The sequence below is a fragment of the Doryrhamphus excisus genome, linkage group LG16, assembly GCF_037039965.1.
Source record: "Doryrhamphus excisus strain RoL-2023G ecotype Guam linkage group LG16, RoL_Dexc_Guam_v1.1, whole genome shotgun sequence".
Lineage (NCBI taxonomy): Eukaryota > Metazoa > Chordata > Actinopteri > Syngnathiformes > Syngnathidae > Doryrhamphus > Doryrhamphus excisus.
In genome coordinates, this window is record NC_136372.1 from 5,262,640 (window position 1) to 5,274,892 (window position 12,253).

At 38.6% G+C, this 12,253-nt stretch overlaps 1 long non-coding RNA gene across 1 annotated transcript in view; it reads left to right on the forward strand.

The window, feature by feature from the left end:
* LOC144894442 (uncharacterized) overlaps positions 1 to 11,887 on the forward strand; it is an 84,069-nt gene extending 72,182 nt beyond the window's left edge. Inside the window, exon 3 of the long non-coding RNA XR_013629991.1 lies at positions 11,799 to 11,887. This is a non-coding gene — a long non-coding RNA (uncharacterized LOC144894442). The remainder of the gene's footprint in view (positions 1 to 11,798) is intronic.
* The last annotated feature ends 366 nt before the right edge of the window (positions 11,888 to 12,253 follow it).

The window sequence follows — 12,253 nt, forward strand, 5'->3', positions numbered from 1 at the left end:
AAGTGGGACATATTAATAGATAGAGGCTATTTCACGTTCTCCAAAAAATTGAGGTGGGCCTTTTATGTACGTTTAAACTTTGAGATCAGTTCATAAAAGACAAAAGTGTTATATTTTTGTCGAGTGTACTCGTGCGTCGAAACGGGCAGACATGTGACAGACATTGTCTGCCTTAATGACATTCAAGCAGCAGCAGTGGTTAAGCCATAAGGCACAGGGACGCATAAATAAGTTGATCATATATTCCAATCACATATGGACACCAGTGAAGACGGAATGAGTGTTTTTCAAGTGGCGGGCTTCTTGGCGATACCAGTAGGATGAAGGAAGGGCTCGTCTTCACCTCACTGTGCATTAAATATGGTGCAGTCCTCGCCGTGCGAGACAAAATGGAGGACATCCCTGTTCTTGTTCCGATCCGGGCACCTTTAGCCCTTCCAATTTACAATACGCAGGCCGGCTGCATGACAACAACATGTCTCCATGGTAACAACACTAGAGCCTGTGGCAAGAGCGTTTGTTTGGACATGCAGCTGTCCTCTTTCTGAGGGATGATGATCAATAATATGGACAGTGCCATCTTGAGAGGGACTTACAGCATTGCCCTGCCTTGGAAAGCTGACCATTTTAGATGTTTTGGGGGATTTTTTTTTTTTTTAATCTGTTGCTGTTCGACACAAAAACATAAAAAGGCATGGAGTCGAGTTTGTAATCTACGCTATGTAGATTGTGAAGTGATATAGACGCTCAATATAGGTACAATAATGTCAAATATTTTCCCTAGTAATTTGCCATACAATTTTCTGCCGATTTTGGGTCATTCTGGGACCCCCAATAAGGGTCAGCAAGGTTTCCACTTCATTTTGGAGCAGAAAAGTGCAGTTTAAGCACATTGAAAAAAATAAAAAAAACATAAGGTTAACCCCTTACCTTTTTTGTCAAAAATCAACATATCTACATAGTGGAATTTTTTGCCATTTTTGGGTCCCAGATGAGTGTGTGGAAGGTTTCCACTTCATTTTGAAGCAGAAAAGTGCAGTTTAAGCAAGTTGAAAAAAATCAAAAAAACATAAGGTTAACCCCTTACCTTTTTTGTCAAAAATCCACACCTCCACCAAGTGTAATTTTCTGCCATTTTTGGGTCCTTCTGGGACCCCCGTTGAGTGTGGGGAAGGTTTCCACTTCATTTTTAAGCAGAAAAGTGCAGTTTAAGCAAGTTGAAAAAATAAAAAAAACATAAGGTTAACCCCTTACCATTTTTCCCAAAAATCAACATATCTACATAGTGGAATTTTCTGCCATTTTTGGGTCCTTCTGGGACCCCCGATGAATGTGTGGAAGGTTTCCACTTCATTTTGAAACAGAAAAGTGCAGTTTCAGCACATTGAAAAAATAAAAAAAACATAAGGTTAACCCCTTACCTTTTTTGTAAAAAATCCACACCTCCACCAAGTGTAATTTTTTGCCATTTTTGGGTCCTTGTGGGACCCCTGATGAGTGTGTGGAAGGTTTCCACTTCATTTTGGAACAGAAAAGTGCAGTTTCAGCACGTTGAAAAAAATCAAAAAAACATAAGGTTAACCCCTTACCTTTTTTGTCAAAAATCAACATATCTACATAGTGGCATTTTCTGCCATTTTTGGGTCCTTCTGTGACCCCCGATGAGTGTGTGGAAGGTTTCCACTTCATTTTGGAGCAGAAAAGTGCAGTTTCAGCACATTGAAAAAAAAAAAAAAGATAAGGTTAACCCCTTACCTTTTTTGTCAAAAATCCACACCTCCACCAAGTGTAATTTTCTGCCATTTTTGGGTCCTTCTGGGACCCCTGATGAGTGTGTGGAAGGTTTCCATTTCATTTTGGAACAGAAAAGTGCAGTTTAAGCACGTTGAAAAAATAAAAAAAACATAAGGTTAACCCCTTACCTTTTTTGTCAAAAATCCACACCTCCACCAAGTGTAATTTTTTTGCCATTTTTGGGTCCTTGTGGGACCCCTGATGAGTGTGTGGAAGGTTTCCACTTCATTTTGGAACAGAAAAGTGCAGTTTCAGCACGTTGAAAAAAATCACAAAAACATAAGGTTAACCCCTTACCTTTTTTGTCAAAAATCAACATATCTACATAGTGGCATTTTCTGCCATTTTTGGGTCCTTCTGGGACCCCCAATGAGTGTGTAGAAGGTTTCCACTTCATTTTGGAACAGAAAAGTGCAGTTTCAGCACGTTGAAAAAAAATTAAAAAAAACATAAGGTTAACCCCTTACCTTTTTTTTGTCAAAATTCAACATATCTACATAGTGGCATTTTCTGCTATTTTTGGGTCCTTCTGGGACCCCTGATGAGTGTGTGGAAGGTTTCCACTTCATTTTGGAACAGAAAAGTGCAGTTTAAGGATGTTGAAAAAAATCAAAAAAACACAAGGTTAACCCCTTACCTTTTTTGTCAAAAATCAACATATCTACATAGTGGAATTTTCTGCCATTTTTGGGTCCTTCTGGGACCCCGATGAGTGTGTGGAAGGTTTCCACTTCATTTTTGAGCAGAAAAGTGCAGTTTAAGCAAGTTGAAAAAAAATTAAAAAAAACATAAGGTTAACCCCTTACCTTTTTTTGTCAAAAATCAACATATCTACATAGTGGAATTTTTTGCCATTTTTTGGTCCTTCTGGGACCCCCGATGAGTGTGTGGAAGGTTTCCACTTCATTTTGAAGCAGAAAAGTGCAGTTTAAGCAAGTTGAAAAAAATCAAAAAAATATAAGGTTAACCCCTTACCTTTTTTGTCAAAAATCCACACCTCCACCAAGTGTAATTTTCTGCCATTTTTGGGTCCTTCTGGGACCCCCGATGGGTGTGTGGAAGGTTTCCACTTCGTTTTGGAGCAGAAAAGTGCAGTTTCAGCACATTGAAAAAAAAAACCCAAAAAAAACATAAGGTTAACCCCTTACCTTTTTTGTCAAAAATCAACATATCTACATAGTGGAATTTTCTGCCATTTTTGGCTCCTTCTGGGACCCCCTGATGAGTGTGTGGAAGGTTTCCACTTCATTTTGGAACAGAAAAGTGCAGTTTCAGCACGTTGATAAAAAAATCAAAAAAACATAAGGTTAACCCCTTACCTTTTTTGTCAAAAATCCACACCTCCACCAAGTGTAATTTTCTGCCATTTTTGGGTCCTTCTGGGACCCCCGTTCAGTGTGGGGAAGGTTTCCACTTCATTTTGGAGCAGAAAAGTGCAGTTTAAGCAAGTTGAAAAAAATCAAAAAAACATAAGGTTAACCCCTTACCTTTTTTGTCAAAAATCAACATATCTACATAGTGGAATTTTCTGCCATTTTTGGGTCCCAGATGAGTGTGTGGAAGGTTTCCACTTCATTTTGGAGCAGAAAAGTGCAGTTTCAGCACATTGAAAAAAAAAAAAACAAAAAACATAAGGTTAACCCCTTACCTTTTTTGTCAAAAATCAACATATCTACATAGTGGAATTTTCTGCCATTTTTGGGTCCTTCTGGGACCCCCGATGAGTGTGGGGAAGGTTTCCACTTCATTTTTAAGCAGAAAAGTGCAGTTTAAGCAAGTTGAAAAAAATCAAAAAAACATAAGGTTAACCCCTTACCTTTTTTGTCAAAAATCAACATATCTACATAGTGGCATTTTCTGCCATTTTTGGGTCCTTCTGGGACCCCCGATGAGTGTGGGGAAGGTTTCCACTTCATTTTTAAGCAGAAAAGTGCAGTTTAAGCAAGTTGAAAAAAATCAAAAAAACATAAGGTTAACCCCTTACCTTTTTTGTCAAAAATCAACATATCTACATAGTGGCATTTTCTGCCATTTTTGGGTCCTTCTGGGACCCCGGATGAGTGTGTGGAAGGTTTCCACTTCATTTTGGAGCAGAAAAGTGCAGTTTAAGCAAGTTGAAAAAAATCAAAAAAACATAAGGTTAACCCTTACCTTTTTTGTCAAAAATCCACACCTCCACCAAGTGTAATTTTCTGCCATTTTTGGGTCCTTCTGGGACCCCCGATGGGTGTGTGGAAGGTTTCCACTTCATTTTGGAGCAGAAAAGTGCAGTTTCAGCACATTGAAAAAAAAAAAAAAACATAAGGTTAACCCCTTACCTTTTTTGTCAAAAATCAACATATCTACATAGTGGAATTTTCTGCCATTTTTGGGTCCTTCTGGGACCCCCGATGAGTGTGTGGAAGGTTTCCACTTCATTTTGGAGCAGAAAAGTGCAGTTTCAGCACATTGAAAAAAAAAAAAAAAAACATAAGGTTAACCCCTTACCTTTTTTGTCAAAAATCAACATATCTACATAGTGGCATTTTCTGCCATTTTTGGGTCCTTCTGGGACCCCCGATTAGTGTGTGGAAGGTTTCCACTTCATTTTTGAGCAGAAAAGTGCAGTTTAAGCAAGTTGAAAAAAATCAAAAAAACATAAGGTTAACCCCTTACCTTTTTTGTCAAAAATCAACATATCTACATAGTGGCATTTTCTGCCATTTTTGGGTCCCTCTGGGACCCCCGATGAGTGTGTGGAAGGTTTCCACTTCATTTTTGAGCAGAAAAGTGCAGTTTAAGCAAGTTGAAAAAAATAAAAAAAACATAAGGTTAACCCCTTACCTTTTTTGTCAAAAATCAACATATCTACATAGTGGAATTTTCTGCCATTTTTGGGTCCTTCTGGGACCCCCGATGAGTGTGTGGAAGGTTTCCACTTCATTTTGGAGCAGAAAAGTGCAGTTTCAGCACATTGAAAAAAAAAAAAAAAAAACATAAGGTTAACCCCTTACCTTTTTTGTCAAAAATCAACATATCTACATAGTGGCATTTTCTGCCATTTTTGGGTCCCTCTGGGACCCCCGATGAGTGTGTGGAAGGTTTCCACTTCATTTTTGAGCAGAAAAGTGCAGTTTAAGCAAGTTGAAAAAAATAAAAAAAACATAAGGTTAACCCCTTACCTTTTTTGTCAAAAATCCACACCTCCACCAAGTGTAATTTTCTGCCATTTTTGGGTCCTTCTGGGACCCCCGATGAGTGTGTGGAAGGTTTCCACTTCATTTTGGAGCAGAAAAGTGCAGTTTCAGCACATTGAAAAAAAAAAAAAAAAAACATAAGGTTAACCCCTTACCTTTTTTGTCAAAAATCAACATATCTACATAGTGGCATTTTCTGCCATTTTTGGGTCCTTCTGGGACCCCCGATTAGTGTGTGGAAGGTTTCCACTTCATTTTTGAGCAGAAAAGTGCAGTTTAAGCAAGTTGAAAAAAATCAAAAAAACATAAGGTTAACCCCTTACCTTTTTTGTCAAAAATCCACACCTCCACCAAGTGTAATTTTCTGCCATTTTTGGGTCCTTCTGGGACCCCCGTTAAGTGTGGGGAAGGTTTCCACTTCATTTTTAAGCAGAAAAGTGCAGTTTAAGCAAGTTGAAATAAATCAAAAAAACATAAGGTTAACCCCTTACCTTTTTTGTCAAAAATCAACATATCTACATAGTGGAATTTTCTGCCATTTTTGGGTCCTTCTGGGACCCCCGATGAGTGTGTGGAAGGTTTCCACTTCATTTTGGAGCAGAAAAGTGCAGTTTCAGCACATTGAAAAAAAAAAAAAAAAAACATAAGGTTAACCCCTTACCTTTTTTGTCAAAAATCAACATATCTACATAGTGGCATTTTCTGCCATTTTTGGGTCCTTCTGGGACCCCCGATTAGTGTGTGGAAGGTTTCCACTTCATTTTTGAGCAGAAAAGTGCAGTTTAAGCAAGTTGAAAAAAATCAAAAAAACATAAGATTAACCCCTTACCTTTTTTGTCAAAAATCAACATATCTACATAGTGGCATTTTCTGCCATTTTTGGGTCCCTCTGGGACCCCCGATGAGTGTGTGGAAGGTTTCCACTTCATTTTTGAGCAGAAAAGTGCAGTTTAAGCAAGTTGAAAAAAATCAAAAAAACATAAGGTTAACCCCTTACCTTTTTTGTCAAAAATCCACACCTCCACCAAGTGTAATTTTCTGCCATTTTTGGGTCCTTCTGGGACCCCCGTTGAGTGTGGGGAAGGTTTCCACTTCATTTTTAAGCAGAAAAGTGCAGTTTAAGCAAGTTGAAAAAAATCAAAAAAACATAAGGTTAACCCCTTACCTTTTTTGTCAAAAATCAACATATCTACATAGTGGAATTTTCTGCCATTTTTGGGTCCTTCTGGGACCCCCGATGAGTGTGTGGAAGGTTTCCACTTCATTTTGGAGCAGAAAAGTGCAGTTTCAGCACATTGAAAAAAAAAAAAAAAAACATAAGGTTAACCCCTTACCTTTTTTGTCAAAAATCCACACCTCCACCAAGTGTAATTTTCTGCCATTTTTGGGTCCTTCTGTGACCCCCGATGAGTGTGTGGAAGGTTTCCACTTCATTTTGGAGCAGAAAAGTGCAGTTTCAGCACATTGAAAAAAAAAAAAAAACATAAGGTTAACCCCTTACCTTTTTTGTCAAAAATCCACACCTCCACCAAGTGTAATTTTCTGCCATTTTTGGGTCCTTCTGGGACCCCCGTTGAGTGTGGGGAAGGTTTCCACTTCATTTTTGAGCAGAAAAGTGCAGTTTAAGCAAGTTGAAAAAAATCAAAAAAACATAAGATTAACCCCTTACCTTTTTTGTCAAAAATCAACATATCTACATAGTGGCATTTTCTGCCATTTTTGGGTCCTTCTGGGACCCCCGATTAGTGTGTGGAAGGTTTCCACTTCATTTTTGAGCAGAAAAGTGCAGTTTAAGCAAGTTGAAAAAAATCAAAAAAACATAAGGTTAACCCCTTACCTTTTTTGTCAAAAATCAACATATCTACATAGTGGCATTTTCTGCCATTTTTGGGTCCTTCTGGGACCCCCGATGAGTGTGTGGAAGGTTTCCACTTCATTTTTGAGCAGAAAAGTGCAGTTTAAGCAAGTTGAAAAAAATAAAAAAAACATAAGGTTAACCCCTTACCTTTTTTGTCAAAAATCCACACCTCCACCAAGTGTAATTTTCTGCCATTTTTGGGTCCTTCTGGGACCCCCGATGAGTGTGTGGAAGGTTTCCACTTCATTTTGGAGCAGAAAAGTGCAGTTTCAGCACATTGAAAAAAAAAAAAAAAAAACATAAGGTTAACCCCTTACCTTTTTTGTCAAAAATCAACATATCTACATAGTGGCATTTTCTGCCATTTTTGGGTCCTTCTGGGACCCCCGATTAGTGTGTGGAAGGTTTCCACTTCATTTTTGAGCAGAAAAGTGCAGTTTAAGCAAGTTGAAAAAAATCAAAAAAACATAAGATTAACCCCTTACCTTTTTTGTCAAAAATCAACATATCTACATAGTGGCATTTTCTGCCATTTTTGGGTCCCTCTGGGACCCCCGATGAGTGTGTGGAAGGTTTCCACTTCATTTTTGAGCAGAAAAGTGCAGTTTAAGCAAGTTGAAAAAAATCAAAAAAACATAAGGTTAACCCCTTACCTTTTTTGTCAAAAATCAACATATCTACATAGTGGAATTTTCTGCCATTTTTGGGTCCTTCTGGGACCCCCGATGAGTGTGTGGAAGGTTTCCACTTCATTTTGGAGCAGAAAAGTGCAGTTTCAGCACATTGAAAAAAAAAAAAAAAAACATAAGGTTAACCCCTTACCTTTTTTGTCAAAAATCCACACCTCCACCAAGTGTAATTTTCTGCCTTTTTTGGGTCCTTCTGGGACCCCCGTTGAGTGTGGGGAAGGTTTCCACTTCATTTTTAAGCAGAAAAGTGCAGTTTAAGCAAGTTGAAAAAAATCAAAAAAACATAAGGTTAACCCCTTACCTTTTTTGTCAAAAATCAACATATCTACATAGTGGCATTTTCTGCCATTTTTGGGTCCTTCTGGGACCCCCGATGAGTGTGTGGAAGGTTTCCACTTCATTTTGGAGCAGAAAAGTGCAGTTTCAGCACATTGAAAAAAAAAAAAAAAAACATAAGGTTAACCCCTTACCTTTTTTGTCAAAAATCAACATATCTACATAGTGGCATTTTCTGCCATTTTTGGGTCCTTCTGGGACCCCCGATTAGTGTGTGGAAGGTTTCCACTTCATTTTTGAGCAGAAAAGTGCAGTTTAAGCAAGTTGAAAAAAATCAAAAAAACATAAGGTTAACCCCTTACCTTTTTTGTCAAAAATCAACATATCTACATAGTGGCATTTTCTGCCATTTTTGGGTCCCTCTGGGACCCCCGATGAGTGTGTGGAAGGTTTCCACTTCATTTTTGAGCAGAAAAGTGCAGTTTAAGCAAGTTGAAAAAAATAAAAAAAACATAAGGTTAACCCCTTACCTTTTTTGTCAAAAATCAACATATCTACATAGTGGAATTTTCTGCCATTTTTGGGTCCTTCTGGGACCCCCGATGAGTGTGTGGAAGGTTTCCACTTCATTTTGGAGCAGAAAAGTGCAGTTTCAGCACATTGAAAAAAAAAAAAACAACATAAGGTTAACCCCTTACCTTTTTTGTCAAAAATCAACATATCTACATAGTGGCATTTTCTGCCATTTTTGGGTCCTTCTGGGACCCCCGATGAGTGTGTGGAAGGTTTCCACTTCATTTTTGAGCAGAAAAGTGCAGTTTAAGCAAGTTGAAAAAAATAAAAAAAACATTAGGTTAACCCCTTACCTTTTTTGTCAAAAATCAACATATCTACATAGTGGAATTTTCTGCCATTTTTGGGTCCTTCTGGGACCCCCGATGAGTGTGTGGAAGGTTTCCACTTCATTTTGGAGCAGAAAAGTGCAGTTTCAGCACATTGAAAAAAAAAAAAAAAAAACATAAGGTTAACCCCTTACCTTTTTTGTCAAAAATCAACATATCTACATAGTGGCATTTTCTGCCATTTTTGGGTCCCTCTGGGACCCCCGATGAGTGTGTGGAAGGTTTCCACTTCATTTTTGAGCAGAAAAGTGCAGTTTAAGCAAGTTGAAAAAAATAAAAAAAACATAAGGTTAACCCCTTACCTTTTTTGTCAAAAATCCACACCTCCACCAAGTGTAATTTTCTGCCATTTTTGGGTCCTTCTGGGACCCCCGATGAGTGTGTGGAAGGTTTCCACTTCATTTTGGAGCAGAAAAGTGCAGTTTCAGCACATTGAAAAAAAAAAAAAAAAAACATAAGGTTAACCCCTTACCTTTTTTGTCAAAAATCAACATATCTACATAGTGGCATTTTCTGCCATTTTTGGGTCCTTCTGGGACCCCCGATTAGTGTGTGGAAGGTTTCCACTTCATTTTTGAGCAGAAAAGTGCAGTTTAAGCAAGTTGAAAAAAATCAAAAAAACATAAGGTTAACCCCTTACCTTTTTTGTCAAAAATCCACACCTCCACCAAGTGTAATTTTCTGCCATTTTTGGGTCCTTCTGGGACCCCCGTTGAGTGTGGGGAAGGTTTCCACTTCATTTTTAAGCAGAAAAGTGCAGTTTAAGCAAGTTGAAATAAATCAAAAAAACATAAGGTTAACCCCTTACCTTTTTTGTCAAAAATCAACATATCTACATAGTGGAATTTTCTGCCATTTTTGGGTCCTTCTGGGACCCCCGATGAGTGTGTGGAAGGTTTCCACTTCATTTTGGAGCAGAAAAGTGCAGTTTCAGCACATTGAAAAAAAAAAAAAAAAAACATAAGGTTAACCCCTTACCTTTTTTGTCAAAAATCAACATATCTACATAGTGGCATTTTCTGCCATTTTTGGGTCCTTCTGGGACCCCCGATTAGTGTGTGGAAGGTTTCCACTTCATTTTTGAGCAGAAAAGTGCAGTTTAAGCAAGTTGAAAAAAATCAAAAAAACATAAGGTTAACCCCTTACCTTTTTTGTCAAAAATCAACATATCTACATAGTGGAATTTTCTGCCATTTTTGGGTCCTTCTGGGACCCCCGATGAGTGTGTGGAAGGTTTCCACTTCATTTTGGAGCAGAAAAGTGCAGTTTCAGCACATTGAAAAAAAAAAAAAAAACATAAGGTTAACCCCTTACCTTTTTTGTCAAAAATCCACACCTCCACCAAGTGTAATTTTCTGCCATTTTTGGGTCCTTCTGGGACCCCCGTTGAGTGTGGGGAAGGTTTCCACTTCATTTTTAAGCAGAAAAGTGCAGTTTAAGCAAGTTGAAAAAAATCAAAAAAACATAAGGTTAACCCCTTACCTTTTTTGTCAAAAATCAACATATCTACATAGTGGAATTTTCTGCCATTTTTGGGTCCTTCTGGGACCCCCGATGAGTGTGTGGAAGGTTTCCACTTCATTTTGGAGCAGAAAAGTGCAGTTTCAGCACATTGAAAAAAAAAAAAAAAACATAAGGTTAACCCCTTACCTTTTTTGTCAAAAATCCACACCTCCACCAAGTGTAATTTTCTGCCATTTTTGGGTCCTTCTGGGACCCCCGTTGAGTGTGGGGAAGGTTTCCACTTCATTTTTAAGCAGAAAAGTGCAGTTTAAGCAAGTTGAAAAAAATCAAAAAAACATAAGGTTAACCCCTTACCTTTTTTGTCAAAAATCAACATATCTACATATTGGAATTTTCTGCCATTTTTGGGTCCTTCTGGGACCCCCGATGAGTGTGTGGAAGGTTTCCACTTCATTTTGGAGCAGAAAAGTGCAGTTTCAGCACATTGAAAAAAAAAAAAAAAAAACATAAGGTTAACCCCTTACCTTTTTTGTCAAAAATCAACATATCTACATAGTGGCATTTTCTGCCATTTTTGGGTCCTTCTGGGACCCCCGATTAGTGTGTGGAAGGTTTCCACTTCATTTTTGAGCAGAAAAGTGCAGTTTAAGCAAGTTGAAAAAAATCAAAAAAACATAAGATTAACCCCTTACCTTTTTTGTCAAAAATCAACATATCTACATAGTGGCATTTTCTGCCATTTTTGGGTCCCTCTGGGACCCCCGATGAGTGTGTGGAAGGTTTCCACTTCATTTTTGAGCAGAAAAGTGCAGTTTAAGCAAGTTGAAAAAAATCAAAAAAACATAAGGTTAACCCCTTACCTTTTTTGTCAAAAATCAACATATCTACATAGTGGCATTTTCTGCCATTTTTGGGTCCTTCTGGGACCCCCGATGAGTGTGTGGAAGGTTTCCACTTCATTTTGGAGCAGAAAAGTGCAGTTTCAGCACATTGAAAAAAAAAAAAAAAACATAAGGTTAACCCCTTACCTTTTTTGTCAAAAATCAACATATCTACATAGTGGCATTTTCTGCCATTTTTGGGTCCTTCTGGGACCCCCGATTAGTGTGTGGAAGGTTTCCACTTCATTTTTGAGCAGAAAAGTGCAGTTTAAGCAAGTTGAAAAAAAAAACAAAAAACATAAGGTTAACCCCTTACCTTTTTTGTCAAAAATCCACACCTCCACTAAGTGTAATTTTCTGCCATTTTTGGGTCCTTCTGGGACCCCCGTTGAGTGTGGGGAAGGTTTCCACTTCATTTTTAAGCAGAAAAGTGCAGTTTAAGCAAGTTGAAAAAAAAAACAAAAAACATAAGGTTAACCCCTTACCTTTTTTTCCAAAAATCAACATATCTACATAGTGGCATTTTCAAAAATGAACACCTCTGTATGTATGTGTATTAATATATCTATGTGTATGTATGTAAGTAGTATGTATGTATGTATGTACAGGCAGTACGGGCCCAATACTGGTAGAACACCATTACAATGTCCGTTTTCATCAGGACCTTTAGTCAGGTTTAAAAGTGACCTTGGAATTAGGCCTTTGTCGTCCGTGGTTAAACATGACGTCTTCTGTTAATCACACATTGTCACCTGCAGTGCTAAAGCGTGTCACAGGAAGTGATCCAAAGCAGTGGGGTCATCGATCCTTCTTCGGAGCAGAATGGAGAACGACGGGAAAGCCAGGGAGAGGAAATTAGTGAAGGAGGGGGGCGGGGGGGGGGGGGGTCTTGATGAAGTGCGAGAGGAGTGCGATTAGTCAGGCTGAACGGGCAACGTTGACGCTCTCTGACTTTTTGACTGGAGCTCTGCGCCTCGGCGGCATCACTGTCTCTTGTGCTCATTGTTGTGATTTAGGGGCAGGAATCATCTCTATTGAGGGATTGCTTCATGCTGCTGTGGCTCACACACATTCACATGCTCATTGCATACCGCGGCTAGCGTTCTTCATTAGCTCGGCCTGCTTTAGGATTTATGAACAGCTGTGCATGTCTAAATTGGACCAAGACTTTGGTACAAGCTTGCCTGCATGCTTCCTTGCTGGCTAGCTACTC